The sequence below is a fragment of the Oncorhynchus gorbuscha genome, linkage group LG12 (genome assembly GCF_021184085.1).
Source record: "Oncorhynchus gorbuscha isolate QuinsamMale2020 ecotype Even-year linkage group LG12, OgorEven_v1.0, whole genome shotgun sequence".
Lineage (NCBI taxonomy): Eukaryota > Metazoa > Chordata > Actinopteri > Salmoniformes > Salmonidae > Oncorhynchus > Oncorhynchus gorbuscha.
The window spans coordinates 47,145,620-47,165,334 of record NC_060184.1 but is presented as its reverse complement, the minus strand read 5'-3'; the positions used below and the strand labels follow the sequence as shown (position 1 = coordinate 47,165,334).

The 19,715-nt window shown below is 40.5% G+C and overlaps 1 protein-coding gene across 6 annotated transcripts in view; it reads right to left on the bottom strand.

The window, feature by feature from the left end:
* The window catches only part of LOC123991079 (phosphatidate phosphatase LPIN2-like), a 44,589-nt gene extending 26,396 nt beyond the window's left edge, over positions 1 to 18,193 (bottom strand). For 4 of the 6 annotated variants that reach the window (XM_046292256.1, XM_046292261.1, XM_046292258.1 and 1 more), the window contains exon 1: positions 17,883 to 18,193. The gene's annotated coding sequence lies outside the window, so the exon portion shown is untranslated. The other 2 variants (XM_046292259.1, XM_046292260.1) reach the window with 2 other exon arrangements.
* Positions 18,194 to 19,715: the final 1,522 nt, after the last annotated feature.

Below are 19,715 nucleotides of genomic sequence, written 5' to 3'. Positions count from 1 at the left end.
AGAAGGATTTTTAAGTCTCGAGACAATTGAAACATGGATTGTGTACGTGTGCCATTCAGAGGGTGAATGGGAAGACAAAATATTTAAGTGCGGGGTATGGTAGTACGAGCCAGGCTGGGTTTTTCACACTCAACAGTTTCCCGTGTGTATCAAGAATGGTCCACCACCCAAAGAACATCCAGCCAACTTCACACAACTGTGGGAAGCATTGGAGTCAACATTGTCCAGCATCCATGTGGAATGCTTTCGACACCTTGTAGAGTCCATGCCTAAATGGAATTGAGACCATTTTGACAGCAAAAAGGTGGGTGCTCAGAGTATATCTATACTGGGAAGGAAAGTAAAGGGGACACCAAGTCAGTTGCAAAACTGAATGCATTCAACCGAAATGTGTCTTCCGCATTTAACCCAACCCCTCTGAATCAGAAGTGCGAGGGCTGCCTTAAATCGATGTCCACATCATCGGCACCAGGGGAGCAGTTGTTGGGGGTTAACTGCCTTGCTCAAGGGCAAAAACGGCAGATTTTCCCACCTTGCCGGCTCTGGGATTTAAACCAGTGACCTTTTGGTTACCGGCCCAACGCTGTTAACAGCTAGACTACCTGTCGCCCACTGTAGGGGCCTGTAAGGTCATATTGTCTTCTGATAATCGCATAATGCTGTCCGTGTAACTCTAATAACCCGATGTCACTTGTGTTGTTGGTAACAACAGCCTCAGCAAATATTTAGTTTTATCTGCTGCCACATACAGTTTATAGACAAAGGGTTTAGCAGTCCCTCGTGGCTGCAGCCCGGGCACAGATTACTGCTGTCTGCAGCACAGAGGTCAGTTAGGCCTATAGGTTGTGTCTAAAATGGCACCCTAATCCCTACGGTCCCTGGTCAAAAGTAGTGCACTATGAAGAGAAGTGCGCAATTTGGGACGCATTCATAAAACTGTGCTACAGTACGCAAAGTTCACTAATAAAAACAAAAGCCAACAGTAACAGTGGCACTTAAAAATATATTTTGTTTGGGGAGGATTTTGCTGATCTGGATGCTTTTGGGCCCATTCACTTACATGTTCCACTGTAGAAGAGTGAATTGATGGATTAAAAAAATGCATGATGAACACATAAAAAAGGTACACAGTACAGGGCACACAAACGCAGTAGAGGTCATTGCCAAGGCATAACTCCATAACAAAATCTTTGCGTGTGGTATAGGAGAATGTGTTGAAACTGCACTCTTTTCATTAACACAAAAGTAGGACACAGAATATGGCAAAATAACATAACTCCACAATAGCCATGTTTAAGTACAGGGCCAGATCCAGACATTAGAGGTCGCTTAGAACAACCCCTGGCAGCTAGGGGGCCCCGACCCCCCCCCCAAAAAAAGTTTAGGAACTCAGTTCGGGTCTAGCATAATACACAAGGAGCAATTTCAAAATGTGGTTGTGCATCAGCAGTTTATGTTTGTACAAAAAGTACTGTAATTTCTGAACAGTTCATCCGATGTGGATGAAAATACCGCCAAATGAAAGCTGACAGTCTGCACTTAAACCCCACAGTCATTGTATTATGTAATATCTAAAGAGCTGGGGTACAAAGCCAAAACAATAAATGGTCACTTTTCCAATAGTTTTGGAGCTAACTGTATATTTCACTTTTCTACCAACGGAGGCATTTAACCACTTGCTCCTACCTGGCACACAGGAGTCCCATCTAGAGCTCTGGAAATGCAAATGCGCTACGCTAAATGCTAATAGTATTAGTTAAAACTCAAACGTTCATTAAAATACACATGCAGGGTATTGAATTAAAGCTACACTCGTTGTGAATTCAGGCAACAAGTCAGATTTTTAAAATGCTTTTCGGCGAAAGCATGAGAAGCTATTATCTGATAGCATGTAACACCCCAAAAGACCCGCAGGGGACGTAAACAAAATAATTAGCATAGTCGGCGCTACACAAACCGCACAAATAAAATATAAAACATTCATTACCTTTGACCATCTTCTTTGTTGGCACTCCTAGATGTCCCATAATCACTATTGGGTCTTTTTTTCGATTAAATCGGTCCATATATAGCCTAGATATCGATCTATGAAGACTGTGTGATAAATGGAAAAAAATAGCGTTTCATAACGTAACGTCATTTTTTTTAATTCAAAAAGTCGACGATAAACTTTCACAAAACACTTCGAAATACTTTTGTAATGCAACTTTAGGTATTAGTAAACGTTAATAAGCGATCAAATTAATCACGAGACAAAGTGTTTTCTATATGGGTCCGTCTTGAAATACTGTCCGTGTATTTCTCAACCAAAATATCCGGTCGGAGACCGGAAGAAATGGGCTGTCTCTTGTTCGTTTGACCAAGAAACAAATCCTAGGCAAATGACAAGACTGTTGACATCGTGTGGAAGCTGTAGGTACTGCAACCTCAGCCATATTTAATGTCTTTCGCCCATAACAATGGGTTGAAGCGGCGGATGGATATATTTTTCCACTTTCAGTGATCAGATTTTCCTGCACTTTCCAATGAAACGCACGTTCTGTTAAAGTCACAGCCGTGATTTAACCAGTTTTATAAACGTCTGAGTGTTTTCTATCCACACATACTAATCATATGCTATACTATATTCCTGACATGAGTAGCAGGGCGCTGAAATGTTGCGCGATTTTTAACAGAATGTTCGAAAAAGTAGAGGGTAGACTGAAGAGGTTAACGTCTCATCCGAAAGACAGCACCCTACGCAGGGCAATATCCTTAAACTAGAGGGAAAAGTGCCCCCTACAACCCTCCAACACCACTTCCAGCAGAATCTGGTCTACCATCCAGGGATCGACCAGGATCAACCCTGCTTAGCTTCAGAGGCAAGCCAGCAGTGGTATGCATGATGATATTTTGCTGACATGTCAGCTAGGCTTGAGCGGTATACTGTATATACCGTATACCGGGGTATTAGGAAATAGCCACAGGATGGTTTTTCAATACGGTCAAATCAAATTTTATTGGTCACATACACATGGTTAGCAGATGTTAGTGTGAGCCTAGTGAAATGCTTGTGCTTCTCGTTCCGACAGTGCAGTAATATCTAACAATGACCTAATACACACAAATCTAATTAAAGGGATTAAATAAGAATATGTGCATAAAAATATATGGATGAGCGATGACCGAGCGGAATAGACAAGATGCAATAGATGGTATAGAATACAGTATATACACATGAGATGAGTAATGCAAGATGTAAACATTAATAAAAAGTGACATTATTTAAGTGACTAGTGATCCATTTATTGAAGTGGCCAATGATTTTGAGTCTGTATGTAGGCAGCAGACTATCCGTTTAACAGTCTGATGACCTTGAGAAAAAAAGCTTCTGTCTCTCGGTCCCAGCTTTGATGAACCTGTACTGACCTCGCTTTCTAAATGGTAGCGGGGTGAACAGGCAGTGGCTCGGGGGGTGTTTGTCCTTGATGATATTTTTGGCCTTCCTGTGCCATCGGGTGCTGTAGGTCTCCTGGAGGGAAGGTAGTTTGCCCCTGGTGATGCGTTGTGCAGACTGCACCACCCTCTGGAGAGCCTTGCGGTTGTGGGCGGTGCAGTTGCCGTACCAGGCGGTGATACAGCCTGACAGGATGCTCTCAATTGTGCATCTGTAAAAGTTTTTGGGGGTTTTAGGTGATAAGTCACATTTCTTCAGCCTCCTGAAGTTGAAGAGGCACTGTTGCGTCTTCTGCCCCACACTGTCTGTGATGTGTACGCCGAGGAACTTAAAACTTTCCATCTTCTCCACTGCTGTCTTGTTGTGGATAGGGGGGTGCTCCCTCTGCTGTTTCCTGAAGTCCACGATCATATCACCTGTAGTTTGTCTCGAGGCTGTTGGTAATCAAGCCCACTACTGTTGTGTCGTCTGCAAACTTGATGATTGAGTTGGAGGCGTTCATAGCCACGCAGTCATGGGTGAACAGGGAGAACAGGAGGGGGCTGAGCACGCACCCTTGTGGGGGCTGTGTTGAGGATCTGCGAAGTGGAGTTGTTTCCTACAAATATCACTATAACTAATTATTTGAAGTTTTTCTATAAATGTTCATATTTGTAGCTACTTTAAGTAAATACCTGCAGTCAACTTATGCAATATGTTAGAAGATAAAGCAGATTGCGTTCATTTCACTTGTCACATTTTCCATTATGAAGCTTACCGTAGTTCCCCAGAACAGTTGAGCCAGTCACTTGTGTGTTTGTAAATAGCACAACTGGATAAGTATTTGTATTGATTAAGGATCCCAAAGGCAGCAGCTTCTCTTCCTGGGGTCCAGCAACATTAAGGCAGTCATATACATGACATTTCATAAGACATTAAGTGTGTTCCCTCAGGCCACTACTCTACTATCACATATCTGCAATACAAAATCCATGTATATGTGTGTAGAGAGCATGTCCTATCATGTCTATGTGTGTCTGTGTGTCTCTTCACAGCCCACACTGTGTATTTTTATCGGTTTTTTAAAAATCTGACTACTGCTTGCATCAGTTACCTGATGTGGAATTAGAGTTCCATGTAGCCATGGCTCTATGTAGTACTGTGCACCTCCCATAGTCTGTTTTTGACTTGGGGATTGTGAAGAGACCTTTGGAGACATGTCTTGTGGGGTAAGCATGGGTGTCTAAGCTGTAGTTTGAAACAGACACCTCAACGCATTCAGCATGTCAACATTCTTACAAAAACAAGTAATGAAGTCAATCGCTCATCCACTTTGAACAATGAGATTTACATGCATATTATTAATGTGAGCTCTTAGTGTACATTTATGGGCCAGCTGTGCTGCCCTGTTCTGAGCCAATTGTAATTTTCTGAGCTCCCTCTTTGTGGCACCTGACCACACAATTGAGCAGTAGTCCAAGTGTGACAAAACTAGGGCCTGTAGGACCGGCCTTTTTGATAGTGTTGTTAAAAAGGCAGAGCAGCGCTTCTTTATGGACAGACTTATCCCCATCTTAGCTACTGTTGTATCAACATGTTTTGACCATGACAGTTTACAATCCAAGGTTACTCCAAGCAGTTTAGTCACCTCAACTTGCTCAAGTTCCACTGTAAATCCTGTGATATTAGGATCGGGCAGTATCCAGATTTTCATGTCAGCCACAAAAAAACAATTGGGGGTTTTTCAAATTGGGGAGGAAAAAATAACGTTTGATGAAATCAAATATCTGATTCAATGCCAACTGTTCTATTTTATTATTAAAAAGTCTATATTTCAAGTTACAACCTATTTCTTTCAACACTGATCTTAAATTCCCCTTTGGTTAAAGGACCAATGCAGAACATTTTATATCAAAATCAAATAATTTCTGGGTAACAATGAAGAACCTTACTGTAATAGTTTTCCATTAAAAAAATTACAAAAAAAGCTTCTAAGCAAAAACATATTTCTCAACAAATAATTTTGTTAGGACTGTCTGGGAGTGGTCTTTGTTAGGACTAGGTGTTATTGGCAGACACATTTGGAACTCTGTTATTGGTCTATTCACCAATTTCCTACCTGGTGATGTCGCCAGGCAAGCGAAACACCCGCCCATGCAAACAGGATGATTAGAAAGTCCTGTGTACATTGTATTTTTAAAGGCAACTATCAGGAATTCACACTAATATTTTTTCCTCTTACACTTTTATAGTGTTAGTTTCATTAGCTATTGCACAATATGATAAACTACATTCAATTTTTGGGGGACCGCATTGGGCCTTTAAACCTTATAGATTAATGGATAGGCCTATACAACACATGTTTCATGTTGTACCAAGTATATGTTTCACTTTGGAATTACCTATCCACATTTTTTCAATTGGGTTACAAGCAATTCAATAAATTTCCTGTTAAGATATTCCAAAAATGAAATCAGACTTAGATGTACACATTAACTGGTTAAAATATTGTAAATATATAAATCATATATTTTGTTTAAATAAACAGAACACATTACCTGGAATGACATTCACTCTCACAGGTGGCCAAAAATAAACTGAAAGCCATGCCCCCAATAGGCTATGCCTCCAACTCTTCTGATAGGCTGCCGCCGCTACATTGCCCCCCACTGTGTAATGCGAATGCACATGAGGCGTTACAAGCAATTTAGAAGATTTCATTCAATAAAAACAAAATAAAAATCACTGATCTGTCAAATTTGTTATTTGATTTCAGACTAATTTAATAGAATAGGTTGACCGAACCAAATTTGGACTATAACAATCAGAAAAAGCACTTTTAGATGAACAGTGCCATCCCACTTTTTATTGTGCATGTCAGAATTCTGGAGGATTCAGTTGGCTACACATCAGCTAGGTCAGAGACCTGCATGTACTAGTACAATGCCTAGGTTTGCAAAATTCTGGGAACGTTCAATAAATTCCCATTTTTTCAGAAATGAGAAGTAGAATTTCAGTAAAGCAGACATCAAATTAAGTTTGACGAGGAAACTAACAAAAAATCTCATGCACACACAGGAAGCCACTACATACTCTTGCTGAGCTCAGCTTATGTGAACTATAGAATGGCAAGACCAGACAACAGAGACTGTTAAAAATATATATTTAACTAGGCAAGTCAGTTAAGAACAAATTCTTATTTACAATGATGGCCTACCAAAAGGCAAAATGCCTCCTGCGGGGACGGGGGCCTGGGATTAAAAAAAAATATAAATAAATACAATATAAATATAGGACAAAACACACATCACAACAAGAGACAACATAGCAAGGCAGCAACACATGACAACACTGCATGGTAGCAACACAACATAACATGGTAGCAGCACAAAACATGGTACAACCATTTTAAATGTGTCGCTTGCATGTGGAGGTATTTTTCTATCTGTGAGGCATTGCACCCATGGGACTGTATCCTATTTTGTGAATCAGAATATTCTGAGGTATGTTGCAGTCAACAACAATAAGCTCCTTCCAGAGTATCCTATTGGTGCTTGATGGTGTATTCAACTAACACATAAATACTCTTATCTGTTATCATCCTAGACTCTCTGGCTGTTAGGGTGATTAGAGAATCTTGGGTGGCGGTTATCTTTATTTACAAGCTTACAGTACAAAATCGGTCTTTCCCCGTCTACTGCTGGCACATTCTTCTACTGCTCCAAGTCCAAGTGGCCAGCAATGTGCTTTTCAAAGATTGTGTGTTCAGTTCAACCAATTGAATGGCAAAACACTCCATCACACGTTGATAATAGTTAAAGCCACATTCTGTAAGATGCACACATCAAAGAGTGGGCCACCAACAACAATGTAAACAATAGACTATAGAGCAAATGCATCGTATGACATTTCATTTTCAAGTGGAAATAGCACTTTACAGATTGTACAACACCTATCTAAAATGGAGTTGCACCCCCTTTTGCCTGTAAATCAGCCTCAATTTGTCAGGCCATGGATGTTGGCCCATGTTGACTCCAATGCTTCCCACAGTTGTGTCAAGTTTGCTGGATGTCCTTTGGGTGGTGGACCATTCTTCATACACATGGGAAACAGCAGCGTAGCAGTTCTTGACACATTCAAACCACTACCATACCCCGTTAAAAAGGCACTTAAATATTTTGTCTTGCCCATTCACCCTCTGAATGGCAACCATACCCAATACATGTCTCAATTGTCTCAAGGCGTCTTTAACTTGTCTCCTCCCCTTCATCTACACTGATTAAAGTGGATTTAACAGGTGACAGGTTCATAGCTTCCATCTGGATTCACATGGTCAGTCTGTCATGGAAAGAGCAGAGGTGTGTTCAAATACTCATACTAACCACACTATTTGTGACATAAATTGAGTATGTAGTATGCTAATCTGTCATAGTATGGATATAGTTAGTATGCCAAAAGTTCCCGGATGTCGTACTACATAAGCCAAATACGAAGTATACAAGTAATGCACACTATTTCCGTGCTTTTATGGCACATAATGCAATTCTTCAGAAATGGGCGTGGCTTCACGGCGTTTACAAATTTTAAGAAAAGTGCGGAAAATATTTAGCCGAAGTCCGACAAGAGTGGATACAAATTCGTTGCTTTAACTCGACATTATTAAAATGTTGAGTAATGTAATAAACTAATGACTTCTCAAATAAATTGCGATACACGTTATGTTGGCTGACGATTCGTTAGCTAAACTATCCTTATGAACAGCATATCATTACAGCAGTATGTACCGGGTATTTTAGCTACCTACTGTAACGTTAACTGGATACTAATACATTGAACTTGCCAGTATATTTACTTTATGCTAACTACCTACCCAACGTTTATTGACTTGATTATTCACAGCTTAGCTAAGTGGTATAGTGGTTTGGGTGTGTTCGTAAATTCACTCTGGCTATCTACTCCGATTTCAGAGCACTCTCGTCTGACCGTGCCAGAGCACAGAAAAACTGATGAATTTACTAACACTCAACACCCATTGAATATGGCTGGTTTCACTAAACGTCAGAAACAAAATCATAATTTAATTGCCAGCAGCACATTTACAGTCACCAATGCTCTGGTTAGCATGAAAGCTGCCTAACAAGCTCTGCTAAGGCAAGTAAAATGGTCAGAGTGAAGTGTTTTCTCATTTGTGTCTGGAAGTAGCTAGCAAGTTAGCTTGGGTGCTTGACTGCCGTTGGGAGGTCAGAACGCTCAGATCAACCCTACTCCTCGGCCAGAGCATCCAGTGTGCACGCTGAACACCGAGCGAAACAACCGAATTTACGAAAGGACAATCTGTCAACGCCCGGAATTCACAAACACCCAGAGAGCACTCCACATTAAATTTACGAACACACCCGAAATCTAGATAGTAATTTTTTATGCTAACAAGCTAGCAAGCGGTTCCATAGCAACAGCATCAACTTCCAGTAGACAGGCGAAGAGCTAGTACGATCAACTGAAAGGATACAGCGCATTTACAGTATACTAAAATGAACTAATATTATGTAGTACATACATACATAAATACTTATTAAGTATGTAGTATACAGTATGTTAGTATGGGTATTCGAACACAGCTCAGGTGTTCCTAATGTTTTCTACACTCAATGTATATCATACTGCATCTGTAATGCTCAAGGAATGACATTCATGAGAGCAACATTACTTTGATTTAAAGCACTATAATTTGTTTACAAAGTATCTAATGAAAACAATAACATAAAACAATCAAGTATTATATGTCCTTAGTATTTATGACAAGATCTTATTCATCAATTCACGGGGTATACTATTAATTAATAAAAATTAGACTGGAAGTTTTAAGGTTACTTGCTTAACCCGTTTTCTGATATTAAAAGTGAGATCTCACTGTGGGATTTACCAGTGTTCACATTGGCAGTTTGAAGTGACTCAAATCATTTATTTACTTATCCGATCCTAATCTGTTATTTTTCTTGAATAGCCAAAAACTACATGGAATCGGATATTTCAAGCCACATTTAAAACTACTTTCGTAGGTGGTTTGAAGTCTGATACAAATCTGATTCCTGGCCATGTGACTTGTGTGTCTGAAAGGTAAAATCTGATCTATTTGCCCACGTGATTTTAATAATGTTATTCAGCATATCTTGTTGCTTGCTAGCTACTCTGTTGACAGTTTGACAAGAGCATGTGGTAGCTAACTAGCTTGTTAATCATTTACAAACAAATTTGTGAATGGGCTAGAAAGCTAAACAGCTACCTAGCTAGCTAGACGACTTTTGTAGCTAGCCAAAAAGGACTCATTTTGAAAGTTGGATCATCTTATCCTTTGAGGCTTTAAAAAAAAGGGTTCTTACCCTATGATTTTGAACATTCAAAGCAACTGGGAAATGTCCATGGCAGGCATTGTTGTCACCTTAGCTTGCTACATTAGAAAGGGGGATACCTCGTCAGTTGTTCAACTGAAAGCATTCAACTGAAATGTGTTTTCTGCATTTAACCCAACCACCTGTCAATCAGATAGCCATAATCAACATCCACGTCGTCGGCACCCGGGGAACCAGTGGGTTAACTTCTCTAGGGTAGGGGGCAGCATTCGGAATTTTGGATGAAAAGCATGCCCAAATTAAACTGCCAGCTACTCGGGGCCCAGAAAACACAAAAGTTTCCAAAACTGTTAAAAGTGTCAGAGTATAACAGAACTGATTTGGCAGGGGAAAACCTGAGAAAAATCCATTCAGGAAGTAGTTTTTTTGTTGTTGGTTTTGTAGTATTCTATTCAATGCCATTACAGTATCCATTGACTTAGGACTCAAATTGCAGTTCCTATGCCTTTCACTAGATGTCAACAGTATTTAGAAATTGTTTCGGGATTGTATTCTGAAAAATGAGGGAGTAAGAGCAGTATGAATGAGTGGACGCTGCCGTGTAACAGAGATTTTTTCAATCGCAATCCTGAGAGAGCGCCTTTCTTGTTGACCTTTTATATTGACGACGTTATAGTCCGGTTGAAATATTAACGATTATTTAGGCTAAAAGGATTGAAAATAAACTAGTTTGACATGTTTCTATGAACTTTACGAATACAATTTGGATTTTTTGTCTGCCTGTTTTGATTGCGTTTGAGCCTGTGGATTACTGAAGAAAAAGCGAACAAAACTGAGGTTTTTGAATAGAAAGAGACTATCGAACAAAATGAACATTTATTAAGTAAATGCATGTCTTCTGAGTGCAACCATATGAAGATCAAAGTTAAGGGATTAATTTTCTCTATTTCTGACTTATGTAACTCTTCTACTTGGCTGGTTACTGTGTGTAATGATTTGTCTGCTGGGCTTTGTTCTCAAATAATCGTACGGTATGCTTTCACCGTATAAAAAAAATAGTCTGACACCGTGGTTGGATTCACAAGAAGTTAATCTTTAAACCTATATAAAATATGTTTTGTTTTCTGAATTTTTATAATAAGCATTTCTGTATTTGAATTTGGTACTCCGCAATCTCACTGGATGTTGGCCAGGTGGGACGCTAGCGTCCCAGATACTCTAGAGAGGTTAACTGCCTTGCTCAGGGGCAGAACAGATTTTTACCTTGTCAGCTGGGTATTCGATCCAGCAACCTTCCGGTTACTGGCCCAACGCTCTAACCACTATGCTACCACCACCAATAATCAGCCTACACTGTACACCAATGCACACACACCCGTCATTACTATGATAACTAGTGTATCCTTGTCAGCAAATGACAAGTCTGAACACACAAATCTGATTTGGTCACTTGTAAACTTGCTGTTTGGACAGTCAATAGTCCAAAACAGATTTGCAAAACAGAACTAATTTGAGCATTAAGGCCTGCAGTGTGAACAAGGCTTAAGTAACTCAAATAACTAATCATACACATGTCAGAGACAGACAGGTCAAGTGGCAAATGAAGGAGCCCCTCTAACGCAACACTAGTCTGCCCTCTAGTCATTCTCGATCATGCCAAACTTCCGCACTCTTGCGAGTAATGCGGTTAATGTGGTGAGATATTGCACTCATAGAGAACCGTGCTTCTCTTTCAATTATTTGTTTCAATATCTCACCGTGCGACATGGCCAACTCCCATATTGGACATGCTCTCTGAAGCCAGGCAGTTATAATTATCAGCCATCAGAGGCCCAGACATTGAGGATAGCATGCGCCAAAGACGCAGTGACATCTAGCCGGTAGTACCTCATAATAGTATGAGGGGATGCCCAACAAGCCATATCACAAACCTCCTTTAAGAAGATGCGCTTAAAAGTTCAAGAGGTAGCTATAATTCTGGTGGAGTGAGCCCTCATGCCTTGTAATCAATGTCTTCATATTATAGGCAAATGTACTAGACAAACAGTGGAGTCGCTCCTCTTCCGAAGAAGGGAAAGGCAGCAGGTGGAATGCCATAATCTCCAAGGCATCACAATTGTAATTGCCACTGACCTTAGCTTGTTTCCCAACCCCGCCTTTATGCCTAACTTTGGAAAAGCCCTGGGCAAACTGTATGCATGAATGGTGAACTGACAGTGCATGTCGTTTACTCACTTGCTTTCCAGATGTAAGGGAGACCAGTAAAGTGGTCTGAAAGCAGAGATATTGGCATGGTGAAATCCCTGAGTGGTTTCCTTCCTCTCCGGCAACTGAGAAAAGGAAGGATGCCTGAATCTTTGTAGTGACTGCGTGTATTGATACACCATCCAAAGTGTAATTAATAACTTCACCATGCTCACAGGCATATTCAATGTCTACATTTTGATTTTTTACCCATCTACCAATAGGTGCCCTTCATTGTCAGGCATCGAAAAACATCCCTGGTCTTTGTGTTTGAATCTGTGCTTGAAATTCACTACTCGATTGAGGGACCTTACAGATAACTGTGTGTGGGGTACAGATATGGCTAGTCATTCAAAGGTCATGTTAACCACTACTATAGAACACATAACGAGTCCATGCAACTTATGTGATTTGTTAAGCACATGTTTTATCCTAAACTTATTTAGGCTTGCCATAACAAAGGGGTTGAAAACTTTTGACTCAAGATATTTCAGCTTTTCATTTTTATAAATTTCGAAATGTTTCCAAAAATAAAATCCCACTTTGACATTATGGGGTATTGTGTAAACTGATTATGATTATGATTTTTCAATGCCGGTACTGATTAAAATCGGCCGATTTCTTAAAATGTATTTGTAATAATGACAATTACAACAATACTGAATGAACACTTATTTTAACTTTATATAAAACATCAATAAAATCAATTTAGCCTCAAATAATGAAACATTCAATTTGGTTTAAATTGCTTTTGCACTAAGTGTTGGAGAATGAAGTAAAAGTGCAATATGTGCCATGTAAGAAAGCTAACGTTTAAGTTCCTTGCTCAGAACATGAGAACATATGAAAGCTGGTGGTTCCTTTTAACATGAGCCTTCAATATTCCCAGGTAAGAAGTTTTAGGTTGTAGTTATTATAGGAATTATAGGACTATTTCTCTCTCTACGATTTGTATTTCATATACCTTTGACTATTGGATGTTCTTATAGGCACTATAGTATTGCCAGTGTAACAGAATAGCTTCCGTCCCTCTCCTTGCCCCTACCTGGGCTCGAACCAGGAACACATCGACAACAGCCACACTCAAAGCAGCGTTACCCATGCAGAGCAAGGGGAACAACCACTCCAAGTCTCAGAGCGAGTGACGTTTGAAACGCTATTAGCACGCATCCCGCTAACTTGCTAGCCATTTCACATTGGTTACACCAGCCTAATCTCTGGAGTTGATGGGCTTTAAGTCATAAACAGTGCAATGCTTGAAGCACAGCACAGAGCTGCTGGCGAAAATGCACGAAAGTGCTGTTTGAATGAATGCTTACGAGCCTGCTGGTGCCTAACATCGCTTAGTCAGACGGCTCTGTCAAATCCTAGACTTAATTATAACACACAGAAATACGAGCCTTAGGTCATTAATATGGTTTAAACTATCATTTCGAAAACAAGACGTTTATTCTTTCAGTGAAATACGGAACCGTTCCGTATTTTATCTAACAGGTGGCATCCATAAGTCTAAATATTCCTGTTACATTGCACAACCTTCAATGGCATGTCATAATTAAGTAAAAACTCTGGTAAATTAGGTGGCCCAAACTGTTGCATATACCCTGACTCTGCGTGCAGAGAAGTGACACAATTTCACCTGGTTAATATTGCCTGCTAACCTGGATTTCTTTTAGCTAAATATGCAGGTTTAAAAATATGTACTTATGTGTATCGATTTTAAGAAAGGCATTGGTGTTTATGGTTAGGTACACATTGGAGCAAGGACAGGCCTTTTTCACGAATACGCACCGCATCGATTATATGCAACGCAGGACACGCTAGATAAACTAGTAATATCACCAACCATGTGTAGTTAATTAGTGATTATGATTGATTGTTATAATGCTAGCTAGCAACTTACCTTGGCTTACTGCATTCGCGTAACAGGCAGGCTCCTCGTAGAGTGCAATGAGAGGCAGGTGGTTAGAATGTGTTCTTAACTGACTTGCCTAGTTTAAGAGTACATTTTAAAAATGTCCAAAAATACCAATTTCCGATTGTTATGAAAACATGAAAATCGGCCCTAATTAAATCGGCCATTCCGATTAAATCGGTCGACCTCTAGTATTGTGTGTAGATTAGTGACAAAATGTAATTGTAATCATTCTGAAGGCACTTTAATTTAATCTCCACACTTTCCAGCAGCTTAAAATGCTGCTTTGAAATAGCCTCTTGAAATAGCTTGGAATCTGGACGTAAGCGAAACACCCCATTCATGAAACTACATAACAAGGGGTCAATGTCCATTTGAAAGACCCATTTGCAACCAAACTTGAACTTCCTCACTGATGTCGAGATGTTGCTTCAATATATCCACATCATTTTTCTTCCTTGTGATTTCATCTCTTTTGTGAAGTGAACCACTCCCTCCTGCAACAAAGCACCCCCACAACATGATGCTCCCACGCCCGTGCTTTACGGTTAGGATGGTGTTCTTCGGTTTGCAAGCAACCCCCTTTTTCCTCCAAACATAACAGTGGTCATTATGGCCAAACAGTTCCATTTTTGTTTCATCAGACCAGAGGACATATCTTCAAAAAAGTATGATCTTTATCCCCATGTGCAGTTGCAAATCGTAGCCTGGCTTTTTTTATGGCAGTTATGGAGCAGTGGCTTCTTCCTTGCTGAGCGGCCTTTCAGGTTGTCGATATAGGACTCGTTTTACTGTGGATATAGATACTTTTGTACCTGTTTCCTCCAGCATCTTCACAAGGTCATTTGCTGTTGATCTGGGATTGAAATGTACTTTTCGCACCAAAGTAGGTTCATCTCTAGGAGACAGTACACGTCTCCTTCCTGAGCGGAATGACGGCTGCGTGGCCCCATGGTGTTTACACTTGCGTACTATTGTTTGTAAAGATAAACATGGTACCTTTGGTACAGGTGTTTGGAAATTGCTCCCAAGGATGAACCAGACTTGTAAAGGTCTACAATTATTTTTCCTGAGGTCTTGGCTGATTTCTTTAGATTTTCCCATGATGTCAAGCAAAAAGGCACTGAGTTTGAAGGTAGGTAGACCTTGAAATACATCCACAGGTCTCACTTCTGCCAAATGGCGCCCGACAGCCTGCAAGGCACAGCCTTGAATGGTGCCCCTACCCCTTGAGGCTCAGTGGTTGAGTTTTGTGACCATACACACAGATATCATTCCAAAGGTCTGGTTTAGGCCTGCCGATAGATGATGCTTATCTAGCTAATAAGCCTGGTAAGCCAGAAGTAGGGACGTAATGTTCAACGCCTATCCAGAACGTGTGGCAGACGCGTAGACCTTTTGGCAGATGGATGCAGAGCCTTGTTCCATCTTACCAGGGTGAGAAGTGCCTGTTAGTGACAGGGTACTGGGGTTGAGGTGCTTGGCCATTGACTAACAGGCTCCATGGCTACAAAAAAACAGTTAATCCGAGAACAAAATTAATTGTAACTAGCATTCGCCACTTGGGCTAGTAGCCTAGCACAAATTAAAGGAAGTTCGCTGCATGACCAACATAGTGCTAACACAAGCGTGGCTCTCAACAAATAAAAGTAAAGCTTGGATGATCGGTCTCGTCAACAAGCCACAGTTGTGGGTTGAACTTTACCTGAATACGATTGGAAATGAAGTATCTTGGCCAGGTCGCAGTTGCAAATGAGAACTTGTTCTCAACTACTTACCTGGTTAAATAAAAGGTGGAAAAAAATTAATGTTGAAAGTTCCATTTTTTATTCTAAAGCTGCCAAAAAAATTGGTTGTTAGCATCAACTTGTCTTTATCAAGAGGACAACTTGTAGAAGACAGACAGCTACATTTTGGATTGTTGCATTTTGCTTCAAGTGGGTCGCCAACGTGGAAAGGTAAACGCAACACTATTTTGTTAATCACTCATATTGATTAGGGATGCATCGATATCCAGTGCAGTTACCTACCCACCTTGTTCCTTTCTTTTAGCATGTGCATGTAGTAAGTACACCATCATGCTTTCAGGATACGTGTCTTTTCAGATCGCACAATGATCGTTTAGGTGGACACTACATCACCGCACTCCCTCTCTTACTCTTGGTCCTCATCTTTGTAAGTCACCTTGAATTTGCACCTGTGTGTTTTATTAGTTTCTTTATGAAAATATTATGCAATCTCCATGGCAGTAGCTAAAGGGGCTATAGCAGTGTAACAGTATATCTTTCGTCCCTCTCCTTGCCCCTACCTGGGGTCGAACCAGGGACCCTCTGCACACAGACAACAGTCTCCCGCAAAGCATCGTTACCTATAGCTCCACAAAAGCCACGGCCATTGCAGAGCAAGGGAACAACTACTTCAAGGTCTCAGACCCAGTGATGTCACCGATTAGTGTACACCCCGCTAACTAGCTAGCCATTTCACACCGGTTACAGCAGCAAAATCTATACAAGTAGACTACAAATGCATGCTGGGCCGGGCATGCCCTGAGCTCGTGAAGTGACCCCTACTGGAGAGAAATTGGAGCGGGCGAGAAGGCTAATGGCGCTCCAGCCTTTGGGAATCTCGCTTCAGTCAAATTGGGGACATACTCTGGGTATTGAATTAGCTAAAGACAGTGGTCTAGATTCTAGGAGGCTGCAGAAACAGGGGAAGAAACAAATCAGTTGCTTTGTTATTTAACTTAAAACGAATCACGACCAGACATAGTATATTAACACTGACAAGGGTTGGCTGTTAATTGACTCTCAAATCCATGTATCGGTGTGAGGCAAGTGACTTCTAGAGAGCCAGCCCTGACTTCTCCGTGCCATTGGAGTTCGAAAATGAGAGCAAGAGTTCAAAGTCCAACAACCTCCAGCGCAGTATGACAAAATCAACAGTACAAAACCAATGATATTAAACTGTTTTAAGCAAATTATCGTGTCATTGGCTATAAAGTTGTATTACTAACATCACCAATCTGAGGTCAAAAGGATGTGTAAGTAGTAACACATCCTGTCCACATCTCGGAAAGAAGCATAATATAAATTCATTTTAATAGTTCACCTAATTTCCGTAGCGTAGATGATTCTACAAGTGTAGAAACAGCTGTGAAATATATTTTCAATAACCGAAAGTAAAAAAAGACAAACTACTGGAAGCATAGAACAAGAGCAAATATGACACATCTAACACTTCTTAAACATGCTTTCAATGAGAATGACATAGTTCTCATTTCAATTTGAATTTGGTCGGTTCACCCAAAATCTTACATATTGCAGTTCTTTAAATAATGATGGCAAAAATTATTCAATATTTTAATCTAGGGTTATAGTAAATGAAGCAAATCCACAGATTATTGGAACGATCACATATTGATCGCTAGTTTAACCATTTTGAGAGACTAAAAATGCTCGTATTCACAATTGAAACGGGAGTTCTAGAAATAGTTAACACTGACAAGTAGTTTCCATAGTGACTGTGCAGCAGCACCTTAATTTGCCCTCCCTATTCTGAGTAATATTGTGTGATATTTAGCTGTGGTGATATTCACATTTCCTGAAATTGCGTTATTATCTATGGCCACGCTTTACACTTCATGCGCCAGGACAGACAAACTAGAGACAAGCCTACCCTAACCTACACATATGCTTAAACATATGTATGTATATTAAATTAGCCAACCATTTAGAACTACAGGAGCGAAAGCTCGCAGAAACTGGTCGTCAGAAGTCCTAAAAAAAAAAACATTTCCTTATAGCTACATACAGCAGCATAAAGCCGATACTGTGTTGCCCTACATAGCCCAATCAAACGTGAGCTTCACACCAAAGGCTCTATGAAAAACCTACCGTTTCTCAGAAAACTGGAGCTTATCAACTTCACCGGTGAGAGTAGTACTTGTATACATACGTACCGTTTGTAGACAGTCATTTGCCAGCCGGTATCCCTAATTTGTTACGGTCGTATCTCCTCAACAATCAGCTCACTTCAGCTCGACATTGAATCGTCTCGCGGCACTATGATCTGACCATGTGACCAGGTAAACCGCTCTTCCACGTGATACAACGTTATAGTCAAAGATGGATAAATAAAGATATCCCACTCGGTCCGTTTAACATTAAAAAACTGTAAGTTCCGGTCTGCTTAACGGGGTGTCTCTCCCATAGGCAACAATGTATTACAGCTGGGTCTGGTCCCGCAAATACCGAAAGTATTCTGGGCTGGGTCTGGTCTGTTTGACACTGGGCACATACGTCAATTCAACGTCTATTCCAAATTGGTTCTACGTAATTTCATTGGCATGACGTGAAAACAACGTTGATTCAACCAGTATGTGCCGAATGTGTTAATTCATTGACTGTATATGATGTATATGATGTCTCGCTTCCTCTTCCAAATCGGTTTTTGACCAATATCATGTTACACACTGATTCACTCTGGTGTCAGAATGCGCTCTGGGCGTGTGTAAATTAGGTGCATTGTCAGATTGTCCGTTCGTAAATTCCGTGTATTTCGCCCTCGGAGCTCACACTGGACGCTATGGCCGAGGAGTTGTGTTGATCCATTTGTTCTGACTTCATAACGGCAATCAAGCAGCCAAGCTAACTGGCTAAAGTAGGCTAGCTATATCCAAACACAAATGAGAAAACAACTCTGAACATTTAACTCGCCCTAGCATAGCTTGTTAGTGTGTTTATGTTATCAAGAGGGTTAGTGCCTTTAACTGTGTTACTGGCAACAAGTTAATAAAAACATTTTGCCAATGTGTGCTTACACATGTCATAACAAACAGGGTTTGGGCATTCATCAATTATTCAGCGCTCTGGCACTCTCAAACCAGAGTGCTTTGAAATCGGAGTAGATTGCCAGGGTGAGTTTAAGAACACACCATTACTCTGGCCGTGTATTATCAATAAAACATCACAAAACGGTGTAAACAGAAAGTTTGATTTGGCTGCTGGGGGGGGGGGGGGGGGGGGGGCAAGAAGACCCCAGCTCCATTAAAACCATTGACAACTAACAACATGCCGTTTTCAAGGGTTTGTTAAATTAATGTTATAGCTATGTGGTTTTAATATAATCACCTCTTAAAGAACACAGTCCGAACCACAGGAGGCTGGTTGCACCTTAATTAGGGAGAACGGGCTCGTGGTAATGGCTGGAGAGGAATGGGTTGAATGGTATCAAATACATCAAAAACATATTTATTTTTATTTCACCTTATTTAACCAGGTAGGCAAGTTGAGAACAAGTTCTCATTTACAATTGCGACCTGGCCAAGATAAAGCAAAGCAGTTCGACACATACAACAACACATAGTTACACATAGTAAAACAAACATACAACAAACAAGTCTATATATATAACAAACAAGTCTATATACGATGTGAGAAAATGAGGGAGATAAAGGCAAAAAAAGGCCATGGTGGCGAAGTAAATACAATATAGCAAGTAAAACACTGGAATGGTAGATTTGCAGTGGAAGAATGTGCAAAGTAGAAATAAAAAGAATGTGGTGCAAAGGAGCTAAATAAATACAGTAGGGGAAGAGTTGTTTGGGCTAAATTTTAGATGGGCTATGCACAGATGCAGTAATCTGTGAGCTACTCTGACAGCTGGTGCTTAAAGCTAGTGAGGGAGATAAGTGTTTCCAGTTTCAGAGATTTTTGTAGTTCGTTACAGTCATTGGCAGCAGAGAACTGGAAGGAGAGGTGGCCAAAGGAAGAATTGGTTTTGGGGGTGACCA